Raw genomic sequence first — 27,348 nt, 5'->3', positions numbered from 1 at the left:
CACAGCCACCTTTCCTAAAGATGTTTTCCAAGCAAGATCCAGGTTCCAGTTCCCTGGATTCTAATGCTGGCAGCCAGCACTTTTCCTGTAACAGTCTGAACAAGATCCCAAATCTGAACAAATAACAAGCTCTAAGAATATTCAAGTCTAGAAATGCATGTTCTACGAGAACTTTTACTCTAAAGTAATCTTCTTCAATTGTATATACATTTTTAAAGAAAGTGAAGGCAAGGTATGAGCAAATCAAAGTGCAAAATTAGAAGTGGGGGGAAGGGAAAAGCTTCCACAAATTAAACTATTATACACTACAGAATTTTGCACAGACCCACAAATATATAGGTCAGAAAACAAAAACACATGAAAGAGTTGAAGGGTGAAACAATGTAGGTTTTAAAAGCCAAGATTAATCATCTCTCTTTCCTTTGAAAAAGAGCATTCCAAAAAAGCATCACCAAAATGCAAGTAAGACGCCACAATAAAAAGACATATTATGTACCAACAAATACTTAAGTGTTTGAACAGACATCACAAAAACTGCATCACAACCTTGAAATAGATATTTAAGCCCACAGACAATCCTTAGTTTAACTGGGTACAAAGAAAAGTGGCTTAGATGTCAGTTTCTCTATATTGAGCTCACAAAAACAGGCATTTGCCTTCGATTTTTTTGCTGCTGGTAACAAATCCAGAAGAAATAGGGTTTTGCTCTTTTTGTACATCAAGGCATATCTTTGCTATGTTAACCTGAAAGAATTTTTCATCCTGTATCTTTGAGCTCCACACATAAATATCAGAGAAGCAAATATCAGAGATAAAAACGAACCTGGTTTAGAAACACACTTTCTGCCATGACATATCACAAGCAGAGAGTGAACTTTTCACTTTCCAAATCACAAAATATTAAATATTGAAACATTCTTTGAAATGTTAACATTTAATTCTTTAATAGCATCCTCAGAGGCTTCACAACTCTCACCTAATTTGAGGGTAATAGGTTACAGCAACTTTTACTGCTGCACTGGACATAAGTTTTTTTGTGTGCTTTTATGTTATGCCAAAATTGCCTAAGAGCATACGAATAAATTTGGGGGGAGGTGTGGTGGTTTTTTTTAAGAATGTGTATACATTTAAATGAATGCTTTTGCTTTCTGCTTTGGTTTTCAACGAGCAGCATTTCTGACCATGCAGTGTCTCGCTATTGTTCCTGTCCGTACCCACTGCATCTGCTCCACAGAACTTCCCCATTTTTTTTCCTGTAAATCACGTTGTATTTGGTATGCAAACCTTATACAGAACCGAAAAGAATTTCATGAAATGTCCTTGACAGGCCATCACAGAGCCCTGCCCTGCGTGTGAGAAGGTGGCAGTGATCTGACCCCAGCTGGGCTCTGCGAGTGCCTCTCCCTGCCTTGTTCTGGCAGAGGAGAGCCCACCAGAAGACTGCTGGCTTCTCTCTTTCAAAAAGCTCTCTAAATGCCACATCTTGAAAAGCATGAAGAGGAAACATACATTTAGAAATTGATCCACTGGCTGCAGCAGAGCCTGCAAAGCAGCAACGGAGAAAAAGAAAAGAGAGGACTCACCAAGGTACATCCTGACATAGGGAGAACAGTTTTGGTAGCAACCCTCAACAGTCTGGAAGTTAATACTCTGCTTCTCTCCTCTTTTCCTTTCTCAGTCCCCCCCACTCCTAATTTCCCCATTTAAGGGAGAAAATAACAAGGCAGAAGACGCCAAGAGACTTTCATGACATAAACAATAAGGCCTTCCTGTGCCAACATTTCCTTTAAAAACACTTGCCAATAAAGCTCCTGGAGGCCAGCAAGAGAAAGAAATGCCGAAACAGCCGTGACATGAACTTGGCATATTTTCTGACTCACTCACTTCCCTTGAGACAATCCCTCCAAGAGAATGCTGAAGGATAATGGGAAAAGAAAATTTCTTCCAGTGAGAAGGACTTCAGCTGTCCGTGCTATACAAGAAAACTGCCAATTAACTTTATTTCTGTTTACCTACAGACTCGCTCACGCAGCCACCTCCGCTGGCATGTTTCCTGACTCACACACTCATGTTTGCACATTCATCTCATAATCCTGATGCCTGAAAAAGGCAAGGAGACTTTTTTTTTTAAATAAAATACTGAGAATCCCCAGCTCCAAATAATTTCTGAACAGCAGAGAGAATGATCAATAATTGATAAAGGGTAGGCAAACACTTGGCTGCTTCACATATTAAATCCAAATTTCCTTTTTCCTTATCCCTGCCATCTATACTTCTTCAGTACTACTATAGCTTTTTAGTGCCAGACACGCTAGTCTATAAAACATTAAGGATACTCATATATCTTGTATATCTGTAATGAAAGATTGTCAAGATCATTTCGTCTCGTCGATCCATCTCATTTTGAGTAATACCATGTTTTCAAAACTAAATGGCATGTTAAGAACCAGAAATTAAAATCTCTTTGGAAATCAGCATCTTACACGCACCAGCACGTGTTCGCTCACTCCCTCCCTCGCTCACTCTTGGGGTACGGCCGTCCCCTGCCTGAAGTCCCCCATGGTCAGGCACATGGGGGTTTCCGCTGTTTCCTCTCATCCACGCCTTCGTCTTCACCTCCAGCGCAGGGGACCCTCCCGGGAGGCTCGAGCCCAGCTCCTGAGGGAGGGACGGGCAGGAGGCAGGCCAGAGCCGTGCTGGTGGCAGGGGCAACGCGCCTGCTCCTCCACCGCGGGGTCGCGGCAGCTCCTGCCCGTCCGAGGGCAGGGGCAGGTGGGCGAAACGGGGATCCGGCCGGGCTTTGCTCCAGGGCTGCCACCCTGCTGCGCTCCCTCTAACACCAGACCAGGCAGCAAACCCCCACCTTATTTGAAGACAGACCAAGCAGAAATTTTTGTTGCTTTGGCAGGGCTGTTTGACTACCGGTCTCAGTCTTGCGATGAGGAGACACCACCTCTTCCTTCCACATGTACCCAATTCAGGGGACTGTGCAAAGATGCGTCCATCCCTCTAGGCAAAGCCTGCGCCCTGTTGCTGAGTTAGCTCATGCTCACTCTCCGTTTCTAAGAAGGCATGAGCACTGCCAAGCGCTCCTCACTTGGCTAAGGGTTGTTATTGTTGATGGGGTTTCTTTCGTTTTGCATTCAACTTCTTAGATTAGCATCAGGGTATCACATATCAAAATAACCACTAGTGAGGATTTGCTGGCCTGCTCAGAAGTGAGGGTTCACCATACCTACAGCTGCATAATTTTACCGTAATGTAGTCTGATATCATACACCCCTGGTTTCTACTTTCTAATAACTTGCTGCTTTAGTGCTTGGGCTTATGTCACACTCAGCAAGTCTCCTGACTCTCCTCTAAGAGCCTGCCTACCCCCGAAGATCCTCAGCAATCATACCTAAGCCAGTGCCACCAGACTGCACAATTTTGGTTTGGTTTTTTTGTGGAATTTTCTTTTTTTTTTTTTTGGTATTCCCAGCTAGTATACCTCTGCTGGCAAAATACTGTAGTATGCTATAATGTATATAATCTACATTAGGAGTTATCTACTAGCTTACCTTTTCTCCATTATGACTGCTGGGCACCTTGTCAAGACACACACATACAGAGCGCAAGCTTCTTTTTTTCTTAACCATCTTTTTCTGCCCACTCACAAAGCTAACACTGGCTTGTTTTTAGGTTTGTTTTCATCAAAACCTGAGAAAAGATGTAGCTTTTTGTAACACCACCAGGGCAAGCTATCTGTGGTTGGCTGGCAAACTCTGAAATTCAGGGCTGGGGCAGAAATATTTAGGAGTCAAAAAAAGCTGAGTTGCTCAAGAAATTAAAGCCCTTCTGACAATCTTCCAGAGAGCCCCTGAGGAAAAGGGAGGGAACCAGAGAGACTCAAGGAAAATGGATGGGAGCCCAGCGTGGAGATTCACGCCAGAACGGTTCCTGGCCACGAAATAAGGTTGGCAAGTAGACAAATACAGGCTTTCATAGGCAGCATTGTAAACAAGACATTAAAAATATTAATCCATTTAGATTTCAAGCACCAAGATGAGATTTACTTAAGAAGCAGAATTATGCTGGTAATGGCTCCTCAAACATTTCAGCTAAATGTCAAAACTTTTGCTCAACTGTATCAAGTGAAAATACAAGGAGCTGTTGACACTACAATATTCAAACATTCAATCGTATGGCAGGGCTGGAAAAACACAGAGGGCAAAGGAATGCTTGAGCCTTGGGCAGAAACTCAAGCCCTCGCAAGGAAACTGCATTCACAAATTATTTTTACCTTCATTTCTACACCAAAATAATAAATTGAAGAGGCAAAATGGTTTCTTTAAACCAAGCTTCCTTTCAGAAACCTTTTCAAATAAAACATAAATTACCTCTACCAAAATACTTTGTTTTCAAGTAGAAACACTCATCTAGAACAGAATGTCTTTTCGTGTGAAAGAAAGTTTAAGTAAACTTTGAACACCTAGGACTTTTCAAAAAGTTTCTTCTCTCCTACAGGAATCAGCATGTCTCCCCTCTTCCCCTTAGAAAACACATGCTTATTCTAAATGATTGAATATTTTATTTTTTTTAAATGCATTGGAAAAATCCCCCCAAAGCAAACAGGCATTCAGGACAATCCTGAATCCATGCTGGCCACTGAAGTGCAGAAACACAGAAGAAACACATGCTTTTTTGGTGAACATGGTAAGCATCAGGTCACCTCAAGCCTGCCATGGCCAGGAGACTTACGCGTCTTCTACATGCTGGTGAGTAGGGTCCACAAGCTGGTCTACCAAGGGGCAAGAGTGTCAGGGGAGGCCCACAGGGAAAAAAAAAGTCCCTTAAACAATGAGAAAAATACGGTCTGCAGTCACTATGTGAAACTCAGGAACTGAGAGAGTCAGGAATCAGAAGATTCCTGTACTGGGTCAAAGGAAAGACTAATATCTCTTGAATCAACCAGGTTGTCCCTCATGGAAGTCCAAGTGCACAGCCTCTGCTCAAGAGAGGTCTTCTTCCCCCTCTCAGTAGCACCGACGATCACTGTAAAATGCCACATGCAGAGGGACTGAGATATCACCATTCAAAGCACTAAAAACATTCTAAAGAAAAGGCTAACATTCTCTGTTATCTTTAGTCGCTTTAAAAAGCATTATTTCAGTAAAAAGGCTAGAACAGCATCCCATCTCTTGTAACCTAGGATATACTATACAACCCTCAGAATTCTATTTCTTATCAGGTTCCTTAAAAAAGAACAAAATGAAAAGATAAAAAAAAAACCCACTAAGCTCTTTTCCTTGTTTATATCTGTAGTCACTCACAAACTTATCTTAAGCGTTCCGCAGTATCTGAAATGGAAAATCTGAGCAAAGGAAAACCTCAAAACAGAGTGAAAGAAGGAATAACTTCATTCTGCTTAGAAGTGAAAAAAACTAGATTAAAGTTTAAAGAATCTGAAATTTTATAACATCTTAAACATTTAAATGCAAATGCAAGTAGCAACACATGAATTATAGAAATTCTGTAGCACTCCTGATCTTATGAATCAGACTAAGAAATTTGCTTTCTGCACTCTCAATGTAACTAGAATGAAATACTGGCATCTCAAATATTTTGAAATTACACACAAGCAGCACATTTAATAGCATTAATTGTAGTTAGTAAGTTAGCATTCTATCTCAGATGCATCTGCTTCAAAATGTTCTAGCTGAAGGTATTTTTATGAAAGCTATTTGCCCATTACATACCACAACCAGTGCAACTTCAAAGTCCAGGGAGGCATTTTCATCACACGAAAGGAGAAGCCATTAGCGAAACGCTGCTTGGCAAACAGCAGCTCACACACTGAAGCTGCAGTATTATCCCGGCTTTCCTACATATTAAGCATAGGACTACATTCAAAGTAAACATGTGGTCATAATTAAATAATAATTATAACTACCATTTGTGTAACACTATTCATCCAAATAGTTTAAAGCATTAGGTAAATGTGTAAACAATGGGTCTAATCCTGCACCCTTTACTCATATAATACCATGCAGTTCAAATGGACTATGTAGATCTTGTCTACACACAGACTTAATTATTCTCAATTAACTCCATGTGTCAACACTCATTCCAGTGTGTCTTGTTCCTGTTCAGCTAAATTCTCTCACTGCTTACTACAGGTGAACGTACCGTTTCTACATTCTCACTGATTTAACATCACTTTTACAGACACTTTCCTACACAGATCCCACACGGCTTTGCAAATCTCAATACAGTCTCACTTCTCCTACATGCTTCTAAAAAGACAAACATTCTTTTACAGATGAGGAAGTTCACTTGTTAGTATGCTTAAGGGACTGACCATCCCATACTGACTTGCATTGGTAAACCCAGGACATACAATTTCTATTCTCATACCTTAATCACACAAATAGCCTTCTTCATCCATCACGCTCCAGAGTAAAACCACAGGAAATGGTAAGAACAGAGGAAAATTCTGCAGTTTCTAAAAATAAAATATATTTGGAAGCAGACATGCTCAAACCACTTTTATGCATCTGTGGTACAAATGATGTCTGTTACAGAGAACCAAAGTTGCTAAATGAGTTAAGAAAAAGTCACAAATAACTTGTAGACCTTCCTGACATTTTGTGTCAGTCTGCCTTGACAGTCAAGCAACCGGAGAACAAGGTGAGAGACCAGGAATACCTGAGGCAGATTTCATTTTGGCTCTGCTATGGACAGTTACTTAACTTCTTTGCTTTGGCTGCAGTATCTGTAATCCAAGCCAAATCATCCCTTCCCCTTATGGATCTTTGGAAATTCATGAAAACCCCTATGGCCCTTTGAAAACAAATACTGTTTACTACTGCTAGCTATTATTTAGCTTTTAGCATTTTTTGCCTTCTAGCTTAAATTTTGTATAGAAGAAGGTCACTGTCACATCTCACTTGCACCTCGATTTAGTATCTTTTCCTTCCAATTTTAATTTCCCTTCGCAAGAGGTATGCTCAATTTTAGCTCTTATATGTATTCCATGTAACTTTGGCATACATCAGAAAGCTTTTTTTTAGCATCAGACAAAAGCACTACAAAATGTCATCCACTGCTGAATTGTCAGCAAAGCTCACACTAGCACGACAGTGAAGTAGGGTGGGTTTTCCGCTTAAAATCTTCTAATAGGTTTAGGCATTTCTCCCATTTGTTCATGCAGAAAAAAAATTACAATAATTGCCTCACCTAAGCACAACTTGGTCAAACCTGAAAAGAATCTAATGTCACAACAGCAATCCCTACTATAGAAGGAATCCTGCAAAAGTCACTGCAACTGCTTACACACTGTGGAAGGATTTCTTGTGAATTCAGGAGAAGAAGCTGCATGGCCGCTAGCTAGTAAGGACACAGCTCTCCTTGTTCACTGGTAACACCTACAGCTATGTACTCTTAAGCCTGTATATAGATAGTGTTTGTGGACCCTATATGAGTGAAAATGTGGATGTTACTGGTTTAATCCACGATATGTTAACAGCTTAATTTTAATATGCAATGAAAAGGACATGTTATATTGAAATGCATTGCCTTCACAGGTGAGCTTGGTGGGGCTGGAGAGGTTTGCTTATCTCATCAGCTGTACAGGCAGCATCTGTCGGCAGCACAAACAGGCAGCGGGTAGGGGAGCTCTCTTGTCCCGTCCAGCCAAAAAAGCAGCAGAGGTGCTATGCTGTCTCCCGCCAGGACAGCCAGAGCAGCACTCCTGCTCAACAGCACCTCTTTGCTTCTTTTTGCGGTGCCTCGGACAGGACTGCAGCTGTAAAAGCCGAGCAGTCTCTCTCCCTTCCCATGGACCAGATCTTGACAGCGCTGCAGGGGCCACGGCTAAACTTTGAGCTGAGGCAGAGAAACGAACAGCAACTCCATTCAAAATCAGGCTCTAGCCTCCTCTGCTCCTTATCTGTGCCCTTGTTTTGGGGTCAGGACAGAAAGAGCCCATAACCCTGCTGGCAAGCGCACCTCTGGCACTGCTCCACATACTCACTTACAGCGGAAGCGGGCAGCACACAGCCCAGACAGGGAAGGGATCCTGGGGGGAATGGGTGTCATGCTGCTGCGCACCACAGAGCTGCCTATAAATACAGAGACTCTCAACACTACCTGTTAGCAAAGCTATAATCCTGGAGAATTTGTTCACAGTAAGCTGTAAGTCATGCCACACAGGATACAATTCACTGATGCACCACTAAGCACAGCACTGGAACGATTCATGCAAGGCTTTGATAGGTTCTTCTTGTGGCACTGAATTTCAGCCAGGACGGCTGCAAAACTACCTGAAGTGAAAATGAACAGTACATTAAATGAAAGCACACAGGACAAACAGGCTTGGTTGTTTGGATTTCCAGAGCTGCTTATGAGTAAAAAGCAATTATCAGATTTGACACAATGGCAGGCTAGTCCATGCTTTCAATTCACTAGCAGTGGTAACTGGCATTTGCTTGGAAAGCTTTTATGCTTAATGCTAGAAATGCAGAATCTAATCTGCCTGATATACAAGGTGTGTTAGTCAAAATAGCCAAAAGTTTTAGCTGACATTATGGTAGGTTATAAACTGCAATAGCTCAGGAGTGTTCCTGATAGGAAAAGCAGCAGCTCCAGAGGATAACAACCATTTCAAGCATCTTCGCTAAATGCCCCTGAGTCAGAGTTGGCTGTAAGTGCATCTAGAGAAGATACAAAAAAATGTTCAGGTACAGAAAGAAAGTCAGAACTTTTTCTGAATCCAATTAGGACAAACGAAAGTACAAACTTCAGTTTTTCTTTCATTTTAAAATAGTCACTTCTTATTGCTATAACCACATCTCACTATCACTCCCATAATTTATTTATCACATGATTCACTTATAAACACACCCTGGTACTACCCAAGTTTATCATACCACTGATTTTAAAATTTCATATGCTGCTATTCTGGGGCTCTTCCATCCCTGAAGATGTAGTACTCCAAATCTCTGCGAGCACAATGGATTCTGAACATCCCCACGGTACATCTTTCTGACATGGAAATAAATCCAGCGCACAGTAAATATGCAACTAATACCAAAACACTTCTTCAGACCTGACCAAAGTGCTGGTTGCATTTAACACTGAATAATGAACAGGTAGAAGCCACTCTTCTAACAGAGATAATATTTCTGAGTGTAAAACACAGACCAGATTCTGATGAGATCCTTCTGTTGGTCTAATTTCACTGACTTTGAGAGATTTTCTCTAGGCTGAAATTGTGCTCTACTGCAGAGACCAAGACCAGGTAAGAGTTCAGTTCAGTTGTCCACACATGACCTCAGGTATCCTGCCTGGCCTCCAACTGCTGCTCTGGACCCCATATGAGTCTGCGTAGGTCATGTGTAGCATCAGCCAAGCTAGATGCCTACCTTTCGTCATCCTTCCATGAACTGACTGCTGTTTCTAAAACATCTGAAACCTGGACAATTGTTTCCCTCTAATTTCTGGTGGGCTGGGTGTTTGGACCCTTGAGGATCCTGGACATATTTCTCCTCCAGGTTCTGGAGCACCACAAATAGAAGATGACTATAGTGATTTCTACAGATCTCACATTTCAGCAGAGCATATTCCATATTCTTCTCAAAGGAAGCTTTGAGACCTTCCTTCTCCTGGGGTGCACTCATGCAGCAATCAAGAAAAAAATCCACCTCAGGCAATTTCTACCTCATTAGGATGTAGCAGAGGCCATTGGCCATATAGAAATGGCAATTCTTTGCTATCTGTCTTTGAAATGCTGCATATCATGACACCTCAAACCTTCAAACTGAAGACTTTTCTGAAGGAAAATCTGATCAGCCTCTTTCTCATTGAATAGGTATACTTCAACTTGAAGCTAATAATAAATTTCCTTCCACTGAGATTTATTTTTAACAAAACAAGTATGTAATCTGAAAAGGAAACCTGAAAATTAGGCTAAATTTTAAAATAAAATATAAAACGTGATGTTCCTACCTTATGCCTGCATCACCTTCTAATAAATGTAATGCAGCTGTGGGAGGGCATTTTCAGAAGGGAGGAAAGTCCTAGGAAACAAAATGCTTTTAGTAGAATGCTGAATGGTTTCATTGAGTATTTTTAGCCTGGCCTCTTGAGATGCTCTGCAAACATTTGCAAAACTCTAAAACAGAGCCAGGGTTATGTCACTATCTTTGGTACAAATAATTTGTTAGGAACTATTTTGTTCTGGCACAGGGATATATCAAGAGAGGATGCGTGAACTGACTTGTTTTCTTTTGGATTAATGTTGTTTGTCAACTGAAGGCTGTCTTTATGAGGAAAGAGCAAGGTGCCAAGAAGTACATTTTGCTGTGCCAAAATTAAAGGGAGGAGTTCAGAAGCAGCCTTTTATTACCTAATTAGTTTTATCAAATGACACAGATCAGCTAACAGGAGATAACTAATAAGAAAAAGGGGTCTAATGAAAAAGTAAGTTATCAGCTGGATGCTCTCCAGAAAACAATTATCTCTCTAGGTAAACAAGTACTACTGTTGGGAGGTCAGACACAAAGCGCAAGGAATGGAGGTCTTCTCGGGATACCAACCCTCAGTGGAGTTGAAAAGGAAGAAAAAAGCAGTGGGATAAACTACACTGAGAAGAGGGATGACTTGTTATTAAAGGAGCTAGTATCTTTAGATGAAATTATTCCTATCTGGCCTATAGATATCCCACCAGTTGGGGTTTTTTTGAAACACAAATCAAGTACAGCTTGCCAGATTAATATCTCTATTCAAAATGAAAATTAGGACTACAATAAGAACAGCCACATTCACCTGCTCAAGAACAAATTACCAGAATAACTTTTTTACAGCTAGCGGGGAAAATGGCAGCTCACAGATCTTATTTTATCTTGATTGCCCTCGTAAGAATGGAAAGGATGATCACAGAAAGAAATACAGAATTTTAGATAATATTCTGCTTTATCCAGAATAACCAAATGTAGTATTGGAAGGTATTTAACATGTACTTAGGTTCCCTTTCCATTATTTTCCCAATTGCATGATCTAAATTAGTCAGACAATTCAGACTCATGTGGCTCACATTCAGATTACATCAACTTTTAATTCCTAATTTGAACAATACTTTCATGTTTTCCATTACTATTTGCTTATCTAGTATATACCTAAAAATACACAAAACCTGTCTGATTATTTTAGCTAGTAAAATGACACCAGACACACATAACAGCACAAAGACATTTAAGAAGCCTTGCTAGGAAAAAAAAAATCCAAAAATGAGGATTTAATTGACTAAAGACTTGTGCCCCCCAGCAGCTTGAAGAAAAGCAACATCGATTTTTACAAACATTCTTTGAGAACTGTAAGCGATGCAACAGAAGAGTTTCATTATGCTATTCTTTCCCTTGATCCTCCCCCTCCTCCATCATCAGTTGATTCGAAAATAGATGGGGCAAAGACTTTATGGGAAAATGCTCTATCTCTTGCAGATGACAGTTCTACCTTTACTGAAGAGCTGTGGGGACCACAGGGAAATTTCATATATATTACAATAAACTATAGCAAGGACTGCTAGATGCAGAACTATTAAAGGAACCTAAAAATCAGTCACTCTAAATGAAAATACTAACCGCTGCCATCCCAGAACTATGTTAAGAGAAGGTATAAGATGTTTATGAGGTCTTGGCACAACCTGGGCAGGGCTGGGTAGCACTGCCGGAAAGAGTGATCCATTTGGTTCGCGTTAGCACGCCTTCCCTGCATGGAAAGGCTGATCTAGGGATGATGTAAGAGTTAAGATAAGACGTCTCGACGACCCTGCATCCAGCTGAGAGCACCTGCAGGGATGGAGGCTTCAGCTTAGACTTAAATTGCTGATCCAGACTGTCATGATGCTTTCCATGGGAGCGCCAATGTTCCCAGCAGCCTACACGTGGAACAGGTTATCACCACTCCTCTGTGTCTGAACGGACTTAGAAGTCTGATATTGGATTTTGGCTTCTCTATAATAAGACAGTCCAGGAAAAATAACAGAAAAAAGAGGGAGCAATATGGGAATGCAAATGAATGAGTTCACACAGGCACAAATAGAAAGCACGTTTAGTTGAGGAATGAAATTTATTCCATCTGCCATCCACCTTTAAAGCCCTGCAACAGAGTCTCGTGGTCTTCACGAGTCTCCAAGTGACTCCGCAAGGAGCAGGGATTCTCTGCCAAAAACAGTCAGTCTTCACGTTCCTCCAGAAAGTCAGTCCTTGGCTGGCAAACCTCAACCACTGCGATATCCAGACCTGCACATGGATGAGGTCACTGGCCACGATCAGCACATCAGCATGTGTGGTGCAGGTCTCAATGCGCACAAGAGCCAGCTTCTCCCCTAACGTATGATCCTTCGTTCCCACCAAACAGTACAGTCCCACTGTACTTTCTCTTCTTCTCTCCCCACCCAGCCACCACCTCCTTCTTGCTCTTTCTTCCAGCATTTCCCCTTACACTAGGATTGACTGCAAGGCATCGTGCCTGGGGAAAAATGATCCTGGGCTCTGCCCACCTTGAAAAGACTAGCAGAGGAGGAAAAACTTGGCCAAAACAGGATCGTGTGCCAGGACAGTGAGCAAAACCAGAAATGTAACCACCACTCTTGCCGTGACCATCTGAAGATTCAGTGAACCACCTTCCTTCTCCCAAAACAACTTGTCCAAACAACAAATTACCATTTTAACTGCACATCCTTTCTCTTACGAAGGGTTTCTAGCAGGCTTTGATCATATGTGTCATGCAGATGCTGAATTTCCAAATTCTTTGCTTACTTTTTTATTTTAATCCTTTCCCTTCTGCATGCCCTAAGCAGCAAGTATCTACTACGTCTACCAGAGACCTAAGTAGCACAAGTCCCTGGGCTCAAAGTCCCAAATCAAACTGTTTAATGCTGGGCAATGATTTTCTGGGTTCAGTCAGGCCACCGAGATTTATACAGCTCTACCTATAATGTTGTGAGAAGACTCTTCCCATAAATGGGTATACACCCCAGGGTGCAGCCAGAGCCATCTCCTGAGATCATCATTCCTTCACGCCTACGGCGTTCCTGCAGACAGCTCCTCTGAAAATTATAAGCTTTAAGGCAGTGTTCTCTGCACACCACCTTTCTTCTCCACGTTTTCGTGGGAGGTTTCAGCCTTCCTGCCTGAGCATCCCTGACACCACACTCATCCCAGTGGCACAACGTGAACCCATCAGAACAAGCTGAAGGAAAGGCGTTCATGCTTACTGCTGCTTCTGCCATAGCACCCTGGCATTTTCAATCTGGTCCTAGGAGTACCGAGGCTAGATGCAACGCATTGCCAACCCATGGCCACAGCAAATACCAAGACCTCTCCACAAAGATTGAGTTGGTTTGGGAAGCATACCTGAATATCGGAAAAAAATTATTATAAGGAATGTGGGCAAGAGAGGCCATCCAAACAAAAAAGCCTCACTTGACCAGATCACTGACCTTGCCTAGGAATGCAGGCACCGTACACAGGAGGAAAGTTATCTGCTCTCAAGCTGCAGTTAACATCCAGATTCAGATTTCCACAAGCAAAAGCTGTGTGTAAGGTCAGAAGGCAATAAATCACATTTCATTTTGGATCACCTTATTGTTTAGGGGACACAAACGCACAAATATCAAAGGCTTTTTGAAATTAACAGTGATTGATTATGTAAGGCAAATGTAATGAAAACACAACAGTGTCTCTTAGCTAGGGGTAGAGAATACTCAGCCAAAGCCTTCCTCTAACTCCCACTGAGAACAACGCAATATGGAAATAACCAAAATTATGTATTAGAAGAATGAAGACTGAAGGCTTTCTGCTAAGTTATTCTTTTCCTGAATCATTAATTGCAAGACAGCTTTCTATGTCACAAGAGCATTTCAATTATTGACCTTTTATTGTACGATAAATTTACTGTATATTTTTGAGGATGGACAAAAATTTTATAATTATTCTAATATGTGTAGTAGTAATAGTTATAAAGGACACTGGGCATTTGGTCCTTGGTTTGCTGTTATAAAACTCAAACTAGGCAAATAGATGATAAGCAAACAGGTTTAACAACATGTGATTAGCTGCAGTCATATTAAGATTCTTATGCACGTTAAGATTATTTAATTAAGTGATATGCATTTCAGCAGAATGCACTGGATCAGAATGTGTGCAAGCTGCATGCATGTTGAAAAGACAGTGTTCTTGTAAATTCAACACACATAGATGGGAACTGTCACACAGCCTGTTACTAAGGATTATCCAATACTTCCCATAAGATCCGATTTGCTTATAGTTTTGCCAGACTAATTGTCTGGGCTGAAACTTTCCATGTTGGATGTGTGCCTCAGGCTATTTTTTTCTTACATCAGCCAAAACTGTTCAATGATTTCCAAGATAAAATCCAGGAAAAAAAGACATTGTTTTACAGTGAGAAAATAATATCTGGTAGCTCCTCCTTCAAGAATTCAAATATCCTTGTTTTATACAGGCAGAAGGTGCTTTTTATTCAGGGAAGTGGCTTTTGCCAGGCCAGTTAAAACCAGTTCAAATCTGATGACACTCCAAACCTCTGCAAACTTGTGAGAGGTGCTGGATATGGAGTTTAATGCCAGGTACCAGTGACAAGCACCATCCTCGCGCGAGGCAAGGAAGGTGAGATGCCTTCCCTGCCATTGCTGCTGCCTGTGCCGCAGCCTGGGAGGTCAGGCGGGGCCGAGAGCAGGACCAGGCTGACCCACGCTCCCGGGGGAAAAACCTGCTGAAAAGAGGAGGAGAAAGAAGGTATACCTGGCCCGTATAGACCACTTATGCAGAGAACAGAAAGTAGGATCCCCTGAAGCAGAGGTTAAAAAGAAGAGGATTTAATTAGCTGACTGAAGTGACTTGGATAATGAGTTTACGATGGAAAGAAACAGCTAGACCAGGTCACGGGTGGGGTACAGCGCTTGCTTTGCAAACTCTGTGTGTTGTGCGTGTACAGTACTGAACTGAAAGTAAAATGCACTTAAAAGGATATCCTAACATGATAACTCAGGAATGGCCAATGCAAAGCTGATGTTCTCAGATACCAACTATAACATGCTGCTCCTAAATATCTAGGCATATTTAGGCATCTCTGTGCAGGTATCTGGTTATTTAGACTCTAAGCATCCCATTAACTGCAGTCAGAAATAAACCTCTGTTTACCAGGAGAAGATCCCTCTTTTTAAAGGGTTTATAAACTTACCCCCCTGTTTCCATGATTAGAAACCTATCTTTAAAAAATGAGAAAGAAGATTTGAAGTACCTCAAACAGCAATCAGGCGGATAGCTCTTACTGAGGTTTTTAGGAAGTTTATGCCTTTGAAAATCTTCCCTGTTTCCTTACAAATCCGGCTATAGGCAACTTCATTTCAGCAGTCCTGGGCAGAGGACGCTGGAGCTACCAATCTCGACTGAGAACAAAATGTTAAACAAAAACCTTTGGAAAGACAAACAGTGTGTTTACTCTATAGCTACTGTGTAGCCCAGCGCACACCTCCTTAGCCACCTACTATCCAGCCGTAGTAGCAGCACAGTCGGCGTGGGCAAAATCCCTGTGCTCCTGCCTTCGGAGCAGCCACAGCTCAGACCCAGCTCCAGCATGTCTGCTCCACCACGGCTGCTGCCGTGCCTGCGCACCCAAGGTCACCCTGCCAGAAGGCAGTGGCAAAGACAGGGAAGTCCCGATCCGTTGTCCTCTGCAGGCAGGCGAGCGGGATGGGTACTCCGTGTCAGCACAGGAGAATTTCTGAAGGTTTCCACTGATTTCTGCAGTGATTTTTGAGCGACAGCCAGAAAGGAACCGCAAGCGTTGGTTAATCATTTACCCTTCTTGTGTTGGTTGCTCAACACAGCGCAGGCATTGCGCATGCCACTACACCACAGTCCGGAATCAAAATGGAACGAAGTAAGACAGGAAACTTTCTGTAACAGGAGGATCAAGGCTGTACCCTGAGATTATACTTAGAAATATACATAGAAATGCATTCATTTAAACTACTGATTGTAATTTTTTTTTTTCAATCTTCAGCTCACTTTCTATGTCGTTCACCTGTTCTCCTTTCAGCAGTGAATTCCACTTTCCACAACTAGCTGGTTATACGATGAATTAGTCTAAAAGGCAGAAGATGAAAAGGAATGCTGTGCAGTTGGATCCTTCTTCTCTTCCTACCCCATACAATATCATTTATTCCCACAGATATAAACTTCAATACCCATTATGACAACACTATTTTCATTGATTATGTGCTTATTAATGCCAACTTTCCTTCAGCGAAGAAAATCACCTTCTCCCAGGAGAGAGATGATTTGCAATTTCGTAATAATTGCAGTGTCTCTTAAGTAGTTCTAATTTTAACAGGACGAAGTACATCTTGTTTTACAAGGACGGTAGAACCATTACACAGCACAGTGCTACAACCTTTTCAGAATGCAAGCATTTCCTTACAGATAGAAAAAAAACAGATCTAATTCTCTCTGAATTATTATTTTTCTTATTATTTAAGAACAGAAACATATTGGGACTTTGCATACCATGCATTTAAGAAGACAAATACATAAAAACAAGAGATTCAGAAAAGTTAGGACCTTGAATGATTTTCTTCCCTCATTTTAACGTAAACTATTAGATAACATTTGAAGAATTTTGGTGATGAAAAGGAACACAACTGAAACTTCACAAGATATGTATCTGTCAAAGACAGATCTTCTACTTTCCAGTCCTGTTTCTCCATTGCATAAAACTACTCCCATTAGCGCTGGCTGATGTGGTATATGCTCACAATAATGTGGCAAAAGAGTGGCCTCAGTGGATACATAGCTTCTCCCCCCCCCAGTTCTGGATGCATTCAGTCTTAATACTTGTCACTGTCATTATTTCTTCCCTACAAAAATTAACTCCAGAGCTACCAGGGGAATCAAATAAAACATACTTATAATATAACTTATACTGCAACTTCTTGATTTATATTTGATCTAATTGCTAAACAGTCTCTACTAGAGACTTGCTAGATCTGGACCAAAAGTTACCATCAACAAATTATGACAAAATGTGTGTTCATGCACGTAAAGTGAAAAGAATTGCCTCAGAAAAGCAACACAAAGCACCAAGTGAATTGGAAACGGTCTGTGAAAGGTAGAGGGCATGCACTGTAGCTCTTTCATGCTCTGGTTGTTTCTTGTGGGCTTGATTTATGTATAATTAACCATTTTTTTTCCTGCAAATAATTTCATTCAAAGCTGTGCTATCATTTTTACCCCCCAACCTCCTCCCACAGCCACATAAAGCAGTCCAGCTTAAAACGGTGACAAATGAAACACTTTGCCACAGCAAGAGTCCAAAACTCTCTGTGTTGCATAAAATCCCACTCTCTTGTCTCCCTCCTGCTCCTCCTATCATCACAAATTCATAAACTGTAACTCTCAGTCTAATAGAGCCTTGGCCAAAATTCAAGCTCAATAATTAATTACATTTTGCCTCTCCAAATTCTCACACTAGGCTGACTAAGAGAAATAACTCTTCTTTTCCCCTCCTAGACCACAAGTTTTTATATGGCTAATGGACACAGCATTCCACCTCTGAGAGAGCTGGGAGGTTAACTGGAGAGAAATAAGAGATATTTATAATACTTGGATAAGACGACAGCAGCAGATGAAGAGTATTGTAGTAAGTTTGACATGTATGTCAACCCAAAAGCTAAATCATTGTTCTCTAATTACACTTTCCATCAGAGAATAAAAGCACAGTTGATCATACAGGACAGGCAGCTGTCAGGACTTGGTGTCTGAGGGACTATAACGCAGACTGAATTATTTGGGATAGGAGAGTATTTGAGATAATTCAGATATGGTTATGAAAAGCTGATAAATCAGTAAAGTAAAACACATTTAAATATAGCACTAGACCTCAATAAAACACTGAAGGCATCCAAACCATTTCAGTCTGAAGAATATGGAGCATTAACACTATACTATGTTCTTAGATAGCCATAAAACAAATCAGTACCTCATGCCACTATTCAGTAAATTACCAATATATCAAGAGAAGGAGAACTATTATGATACCTGTGCTGCGCACATAACATAAACCACTCATTTCGCAATTATAATTGGAATTTTCTTCTGAGGCTAATTGATGAACACTATAACCTTAAGCAGCACTATCACAAGATTTTATTTATTGCATATTTCACGTGTATTTGTAAAGGACTTAATTAGTTTCTTTCCCTTCTGGTACAAAAGAATGTGCATCATCACTGAAAAAAATCACAAGGCAAGGCTACTGTGAAGGGTATTGCATGTATTTCACAGTGACAAAAAAATGCTGCAATTCTTTCTGAATACTGGAGGTATCATCAATAAAACCTGTTTTGTTCCTTCCTTAATCTGGTCTGTGTCATATTTGCTGTCTGTGTCACTGTTTTACAGATGCCATGTACCTGCAGCCTAGAGGTTGTATCTATGCAAGCACAAGACGTTATTAATATATGGTGACAAACTATTTTTACATTCACCAGATTACTATGGAGAATATACGCAGTGGATGTTGCCAAAAGCATAGGACTGTTCTCCATGAACCAGATAGTAACTTTCGATCCTGTTTCTGTTTAATTTTGGTTTCTAAAAACTCTTCCAATTCTAAATCAGAAGCAGGGTAATTTCAATCCAGCCTCACTTGAAAGCTGGTGTTATAACAATTAATTCAACTCTGGTCCAGTTCTTCATTCATTCCACTCATGTTCAATCTGTAAGGCGTAAAGTCTCCACATTCTTATTCAAATAAGGACCAAGCTACTACAAGCGTAACACCCACTGCATATGGCACCCATGTTCTGATGCACCCTGTGCATGCTCTTGAGATTTACTGCAAGAAGTTCAGGCACCTAAGGCTTGGTCACCTACCCTGACATCAACACCCTACTGACTGGGCAGAGACTCAGGAAAACAGCTCAGGTAGATTAATTAGTATCATCAACTTTAGCACAAGCTTCTTCAGCAGTGGAAATGCTGGGTCATTATACATTGGCTGAGAGAGACAATAAAATCTCCAAGTTTCCTGAGCATAGAAATGGTAAGCAGAAGTTTTTTATGAATGTTTCCTTCATTCTACATAAATTTTAACATTAATTCTGCAAGAAAAAATTGTTACAATAGTTTTTATATCTTGGTACTTCTTTAGATTTCACAAAAAACCCAAGAAAATATACATGAACTTTTACATTATTTGATTTACACATATTTTATATATAAAAGTCTAAATCATCCTGTGCATGTAAACACACATAAAAACTATGACAAATAACTGCGTGACTAAATATACTACTTTCTGTTACCAGGTGGAAAGGATGGAGCCATCAGACAAAGATTACCGTTATGCCAGTGTTTGCTTTAAACTGGAACCTGTTCTCAGAACTATCACCCACATATGTCCAAAGACTGGTAACCCTACACGTCCCAGTGCAAGAACCCAATTCACATGAACGCTCTTCCTTCTGATCAGATCCATAACTCATTGCTATATAGACACTTCCTATTCATTTCAATTTCTTAACTATTCACATTAATGCCAGGTATGGTGAGACCACAACATACACTGCCTTCAAAACATGTACTGGAGCTTTTCACATCTCCAGTAAACAATTAGCAGGAGTTAATTACCATCTTTTGTTGAGCTGTAATATAATTCCACTGATTTTTGTACAATTATTTTCAATTTATACGTATGACAATCAAGGGAAATGCAGTATCACTGAATGGGTGTTTCACTTTTATTTTTAATCCAAGTGTAGACATCCCAATGCTTTTTTCTTTGTGGTAGGTGTTTGTTTATTGTACATCATCATTTGATTTAGAATGGATTATCACACAGCTCTCTTACAAGCATAGTCATCAATATCATGGTTTTCTTGCTTTCATCCTTATTACTCTCACCTAGGAAAGATTTGCAGTACACAGTAAAAGAGCCCCAATACTGTTGCAATGCCAAAACACATGAAAAGCATCACAAATCCCAACACTGTAAATCATGCTTCCTTCCTCCTCTTGGTCACAAAATGTAATTACAGCTGAATCTAAGCACAACGCACCAATTGTTCTCACAGTATTTTGCATGTGCATTGAGCTTTTTATCTACAGATCCTAATGCTCTTTAGAAGTTTGAATTTAGATCTGCAGACTCCCCACAATGCACAGCTAAAAGAACTAGATTCTATGATTAACTGACTACCACTGCATCAGGACACATAAAAGAAGTGCTTTACTTGAAATGGTATTTCCAGTTTGAAGAGGATTCATATATCTACTTTTTCAGACAATGCACTGAACAACCCCCTCACTCTCATCCGGCAGCTCAGACTCCAAGGAGAATTTATGCTCCTAAACTCAGGACGATCAAAATAGTCTGAAAATAAAGTGAAAAAGCTGTTATTTCACCTAAGCTACCCTTAGCTCTAGCTGGGTATCCCGAACAGGAGGAAAGGAGGCAACAGGAGCAATGTACACACTCTCTGTGCAAAGACACTTAGGAAAAGTCTGCTCAGGGTCAGACGTATTCTCAGGGCTCATGTGCAAAGACAAACCATCCTACGGAGGGGAAAGCAGCCTGCTACGATCACATTTTTCAGCTCACATCCAGGCGGCCTCTTTGGGACGTTGGACTTTTCCAAATTTAGCATTCAAAGGAAGGAGGGATTGGATTATCCTTTAATGTGTTACGCAGGCCACACCTCTTAAATAATCAACTCATATATAGATCCTGAATATACAGATACAATATAGATATACTACATAGATATAGTTATACTTTATAGATACTCATCTACAGATCCTAACTGATCTTCAGCTTCAGCACACTTTCTCCTTAAAGGCATTCAGCCTTTAAGGAAAACCCCAAAGCGATGGAGAATCCAGGGCTTTCTGTGGTGGTTCTCTCTGCATCTTTGAAATTTTTGGTCACAGCTGCTAGTTCTTCCCAGAGCTGGAGGCAATCCTTGGAGTGCCTCAGGCTTTGAGGAACAGAGTCCAAACTACAGTATACCCTTTAGGTGTTAAAAGAACTTTTGCTAACTAGTAAATGCAATATAACTGTCTCTTGTAAAGCCTCGTTTTTTAACTCAGTAATCATGGAGGTTACAGCATTTGAACTTAAATTTTTTTAGCTGTTCATGAGCTTTACAAAACATTGAAGACCTTTCTCTGGAGGTCATGGGACTCCAAATGAATATGGTGATAATTAGGTCAATGCTATGGAGCATTAATCTGAAATTAATAGATCTGAAATTAATTAAGGACTGAGACTTTAAAACTTCATAAGAAAATGTGTAAAAAACCCCCCAAAACTCACAATGCTAATGATAAAACTCATTGCAGTAAAATGGACAATCTGTTTCTCTAAGGTTTCCAGAATACCTGAGACACTGCTGAATCTTAGGAACTTAACTAGCAAGTCTGATGTGATATGGGTAGAATCAGAAAGCTTTCTTGATTTCAAAGATTAGACTGGAACATCACCTGGAAAAGTGACTCTTTGGTAATGTATCCCTACTGATGATTTTAGTTTACTACATATACATATACACACTTTTAATGTGTATGATTCAGCTCTCCATTTCTTCATTAATTTTATACCCTTTGTCATGGGCTGTTGTTGGTTAACCTGACTGATCGATAGCACTGTGAATGAGAATCAGTTTTGCAGATTTTAACTGAAAGACAGCTAGTGATAAAAGAAAATATACGAACATCTGGATCAATAACATCTTGGAACAGGAATTGAAAAATGGCTCACACAATGGAGCCATTACATTACAGAATTACTCTACATTACACACATTACAGAAATGCTGCTTATATTTTGTTTTATTGACATGGTAAATTACCAGTCTTGTTCACTCTAACACATACTTTTAAATTATCTGTTGTCGTGGTTTAACCCGGCAGGCAGCTAAACAACACACAGCCGTGTGCTCACTCAGTGGGATGGGGGAGAGAATCAGAAAAAAAGGTAAAACTCGTGGGTTGAGATAAAGACAAATTAATAGCACAGAAAAGGAAAGAAAAAAATAATAATGATAAAAGAATATACAAAACAAGTGATGCACAATGCAATTGCTCATCACCTGCTAACCAATGCCCAGCCAGTTCCTGAGCAGTGGCCGCGCTGCCCCCTGGCCAAATCCCCCCAGCGTTTTGTTCAGCGTGACGTCATATGGTGTGGAATATCCCTTTGGTCAGTGTGGGTCAGCTGTCCTGGCTGTGTCCCCTCCCAGCTTCTTGTGCACCCCCAGCCTCCTCGCTGGCAGGGCAGTATGAGAACCTGAAAAGACCCTGACTTTGTGTAAGCACTGCTCAGCGACAACGAAAACATCAATGTGTTATCAACATTATTTTCATCCTAAATCCAAAACACAGCACTATACCAGCTACTAGGAAGAAAATTAACTCTATCCCAGCCGAAACCAGGACAGTATCCACCCCTTATTCTATACGATCTACTTCATGCCCAGGTCCCACACTTTCCACTACATCCCAATTAATCACCATCATCTTTCATGTCTTTTGATATATACACACAGATATCATGCCCTTAGTCTATGGGCTATCCCTATAAAATGTCCATTGAGTTAATTTAGTCCATGACTTTGGGCTCCATCTGCCATAACAGTCCTTCAAGGCAGGAGAGGTGGTGTGTGGTGTTGGATTGTTGCACGTTGAAGCCAGTTCTGGTTCCATCACTGCTGCACTTGTCTGGTTCTATTATCGCTGCACTTTGCTCAGCTTCATCAAAATTCATTCTTCATTAATCTGGGTGATTCTTACTGTAATACCATTGATATGGCATATAGCTACCATAGAAGTGATGACATACGATGTTATATAGCAATTAACATCATCCAATTAAAATCATTGGCTATTCTCACCCAAAATCAATCCCCTTGAGGTAAACATGGGACTTCCGCATCCTTCTGCATTACCCACCAACTGCACTCAGGTCCTTGAGCAAAAGCAATCCCACAGATGGGTTTGCCTTTGCCCAAGGCAGGAATAACCCAGACTGTCTTCCCCAGCATATTTTTTATGTGCACTACAGGGACTTTACCCCCTTCTACAGTATGTAAAAGTTTTGATTGGGCAGGGCTAGCTCGACTGGCAGATCCCCTAGTGTTGACTAACCAGGTGGTTTTTGCTAAATGTGTATCCCAGTGTTGGAACGTCCCAGCACCCACTGCTCTCAGCGTAGTCTTTAACAGTCCATTGTATTGTTTCATTTTCCCGAAGGCTGGTGCATGATAGGGAATGTGATATACACACTCAATACCATGCTCTTTGGCCCAGGTGTCTATGAGGTTGTTTTGGAAGGGAGTCCCATTGTCTGACTCCGTTCTCTCTGGGGTGCCATGACCCCATAAGACCTCTTTTTCAAGGCCCAGGATAGTGTTCCGGGCGGTGACATGGGGCACGGGATATGTTTCCATCCATCCGGTGCTTGCTTCCACCACTGTAAGCACATAGCGCTTGCCTTGGTGGGTTTGTGGGAGTGTGGTATAATCAATCTGCCAGGCTTCCCCATATTTATATTTCAGCCATCGTCCTCCATACCACAGAGGCTTTAACCGCTTGGCTTGCTTGATTGCAGCGCATGTTTCACGTTCATGGATAACCTGTGCAATGGTGTCCATGGTCAAGTCCACCCCTCGATCATGAGCCCATCTGTATGTTGCATGTCTTCCTTGATGGCCTGAGGTGTCATGGGCCCACTGAGCTATAAATAATTCACCCTCATGTTGCCAGTCCAGATCCACCTGAGCCACTTCAATCTTAGCAGCCTGATCCACCTGCTGGTTGTTTTCATGTTCCTCAGTGGCCCAACTCTTGGGTATGTGAGCATCTACATGACATACTTTTACAACCAGGTTCTCTATCCGGACAGCAATATCTTGCCACAATGCGGCAGCCCAGATGGGTTTGCCTCTGTGCTGCCAGCTGCTCTGCTTCCATTGCTGTAACGACCCCTGCAGGGCATTTGCCATCATCCATGAGTCAGTATAGAGACAGAGCACTGGGCACTTTTCTCGTTCAGCAATATCTAAAGCCAGCTGTATGGCTTTCACCTCTGCAAACGGACTCGATTCACCTTCTCATTCAGCAGTTTCTACAACTTGTTGTATAGGACCCCATACAGCAGCTTTCCATCTCTGATGCTTTCCTACAATACGACAAGGACCCGTCAGTGAACAGGGCATATTGCTTCTGGTAGTTTGTTATATAGTGGGGCCTCTACAGCATGCATCAGCTCCTCCTCTAATGATATTCAGGAATCTTTGCCTTCTTGCCAGTCCATGATCACTTCCAAGATTCTTGAGCGACTGGGGTTTCCTATCCGAGCCCGTTGTGTGATCAGTGCAACCCACTTACTCCACGTAGCATCAGTCACATGATGTGTAGAGGGGACCCTCCCTTTGAACATCCAGCCCAGCACCGGCAGTCAGGGTGCCAGGAGCTGTGTTTCAGTACCAACCACTTCCGAAGCAGCTTGAAACCCTTCATATGCTGCCAATATCTCTTTTTCAGTTGGAGCATAGCGGGCCTCGGATTCTCTGTATCCCTGACTCCATAACCCTAAGGGTCGATCTCGAGTCTCCCCTGCTGCTTTCTGCCAGAGGCTCCAGGAAGGGCCATTCTCCCCGGCTGCGGTGTAGAGCACATTCTTTACATCTTGTCCTGCCCATACTGGCCCAAGGGCTACTGCATGGACTATCTCCTGTTTAAGTTGTTCAGAGGCTTGTCGTCGCTCAGGGTCCCATTTGAAATCATTCTTCTTCCAGGTCACTTGATAGAGAGGGCTTACAATCAGACTGCAATTTGGAATATGCATTCTCCAAAAGCCCACAACGCCTAAGAAAGCTTGTGTTTCCTTTCTGCTAGTTGGTGGAGACATGGCTGCTATTTTGTTGATCACATCCATTGGGATCTGATGACGTCCATCTTGCCATTTTATTCCTAAAAACTGGATCTCCTGTGCAGGTCCCTTGACCTTACTTTGTTTTATGGCAAAACTGGCTTCAGAAGGATTTGGATTATTTTCTTCCCTTTCTCAAAAACCTCTTCTGCTGTATTGCCCCACATGATGATGTCATCAATGTATTGCAGATGTTCTGGAGTTTCACCCTGTTCCAGTGCCATCTGGATCAGTCCATGGCAAACGGTAGGGCTGTGTTTCCACCTCTGGGGCAGTCGATTCCGGGCGTACTGGACACCCCTCCAAGTGAAAGCAAACTGTTGCCTGCACTCTGCTGCCAAAGGGATTGAGAAAAACACATTAGCGATATCAATTGTAGCACAACACTTGGCTGCTTTTGACTCCAGTTCATACTGAAGTTCTAGCATGTCCAGGACAGCAGCACTCAGCAGCGGCGTGACTTCATTCAGGCCGTGATAGTCTACTGTTAGTCTCCACTCTCCATTAGACTTCCGCACTGGCCATATGGGACTGTCAAAGGGTGAGCGAGTCTTGCTGATCACTCCTTGGCTCTCCAGTTGATGAATCAGCTCATGGATGAGAATCAGGGAGTCTTGGTTGGTGTGATATTGCCGCTGGTGCACCGTTGCAGTGGCGATTGGCACCTGCTGTTCTTCGACCCTCAGCAACCCCACAACAGAAGGGTCCTCCAAGAGACCAGGCAGGGTGGACAGCTGTTTAATTTCCTCCATCCCCAAGGCAGCTATACCAAAAGCCCACCGGTACCCTTTTGGGTCCTTGAAATACCCTCTCCTGAGGCAGTCTATGCCAAGGATGCACAGAGCCTCTAGGCCAGTCACAATGGGGTGCTTTTGCCACTCATTCCCAGTTAGACTCACTTGGCCTCCAATGCAGTTAGCTGTTGGGATCCCCCTGTCACTCCAGAAATACAGATGGGTTCTGCCCCTGTATAGCCTGATGGCATTAGGGTACACTGTGCACCAGTGTCCACTAGAGCCTTATACTCCTGTGGGTCTGATGTGCCAGGCCATCAAATCCACACGGTCCAGTAAACCCCGTTGTCCCTTTCCTCCACCTGGCTGGAGGCAGGGCCCCTCTAGTCCTGGTCACAGTATTTGTTACCCACTTCCTGTAAATACGAGTCAGAAGTCCCTTCATTAAGATCAGAAGTAGGATCAGCCCTCCTACTCTCTCTGGGGAACTGCCCACTGGAAACTGGAGCAGCAATTTTCCTGGAAGAACCCCCATTGGTGATTGTATTTCTTTGCAACTCACATACCCGTGCCTCTAGGGTGGAAGGAGGTTTTCCATCCCACTTCCTCATGTCCTCTCTGTGGTCACGCAGGTAAAACCACAGGGTGCCCCATGGTGTGTACCCATTATATCCTCTCTCTTGAGCAGAGGAACGCTTACTAGCTGAGATACTGGTCCGTATGGGTGGGGAGTAGGACCTATCCTCCTTGAGTTGCTGGACCTTCTGGGACAGTTTCTCCACAGCTGGGATGCAGGCCCATAGGAAGGAAGAGAGACTTTCTTCGTACTGCCAGAGTTGGCCAGCCAATTCATCCACTGTTTGTCTGTCTCCATCTTTCCAGGTCCTTACTACCAATGAGTTGGCATACGACGATGGTGCATTCCGTACAAACTTCCACCACGTGGGTCATGTGCACTGGACTTCATCTGGATCTTTGGATAACTGCTCGTTGTCCAGGTCGCCATTAATCACCTCCAGCACAGCTAATTCCCTCAGGTACTGGATACCTCTCTCCATGGTGGTCCACTTTGCCTGGGTGACATATAATATCTTCCTTGAAGGGGTTCCTTTCCTTCATGCCTGACAGGAGTCGCCTCCAGAGGCTGAGGACCTGTGCCCCTTTTCCAATCACTTTGCCAATGCCCCCTTCCCTAGAAAGGGATCCCAGGCCTGGACGACGGCTGAAATCTTTTTGCATATCTCGCAGCTCACTCAGGGACAGGGATAGGGTGGTTACCGCCTTGTTTATGAGTTCTGCCTCTTCCTCCTCCTCTTCTTGTGATGGCCCTGCTTTGGAGTAGCCTGCCTTGTCCACTTCTTCCTCCTTCCCCTTCTTAGTAGGAGTTTCTTCCCTGACTAAACAAGCTGACTTTTGCATCCAGTATTTCTTCTTGTGTACAGGGGCAACTGATACCGGCACGGGTTGGTTCTCTGGTTCAGCTGCAGTGCCTGTCACGAGGGTTGGAGTAGCCACGGTGTCTGTTGTTCTGTCATCAGATCCAGAGACCTTCTCTTCCCCTTGAGGGTACTCAATAGTGTTGAATAGGGGCTCAGTAGGCATGGGCCAGGCCCCAGCACAT

The 27,348-nt window shown here is 42.2% G+C and overlaps 1 protein-coding gene across 9 annotated transcripts in view; it reads right to left on the bottom strand.

The window, feature by feature from the left end:
* THRB (thyroid hormone receptor beta) overlaps positions 1-27,348 on the bottom strand; it is a 169,081-nt gene that overhangs the window by 79,086 nt on the left and 62,647 nt on the right. For 2 of the 9 annotated variants that reach the window (XM_072853976.1, XM_072853975.1), the window contains one exon: positions 9,988-10,058. The exons of 6 other annotated variants lie outside the window; for them this stretch is intronic. The gene's annotated coding sequence lies outside the window, so the exon portion shown is untranslated. Of the gene's footprint in view, positions 1-1,583; positions 1,628-9,987; positions 10,059-27,348 lie in introns of those variants that run through there. One more of the 9 variants, XM_072853979.1, reaches the window with a different exon arrangement.

This window comes from Ciconia boyciana, chromosome 2 (genome assembly GCF_034638445.1).
Source record: "Ciconia boyciana chromosome 2, ASM3463844v1, whole genome shotgun sequence".
NCBI lineage: Eukaryota > Metazoa > Chordata > Aves > Ciconiiformes > Ciconiidae > Ciconia > Ciconia boyciana.
This window is presented reverse-complemented; position numbering and strand designations above follow the sequence as displayed.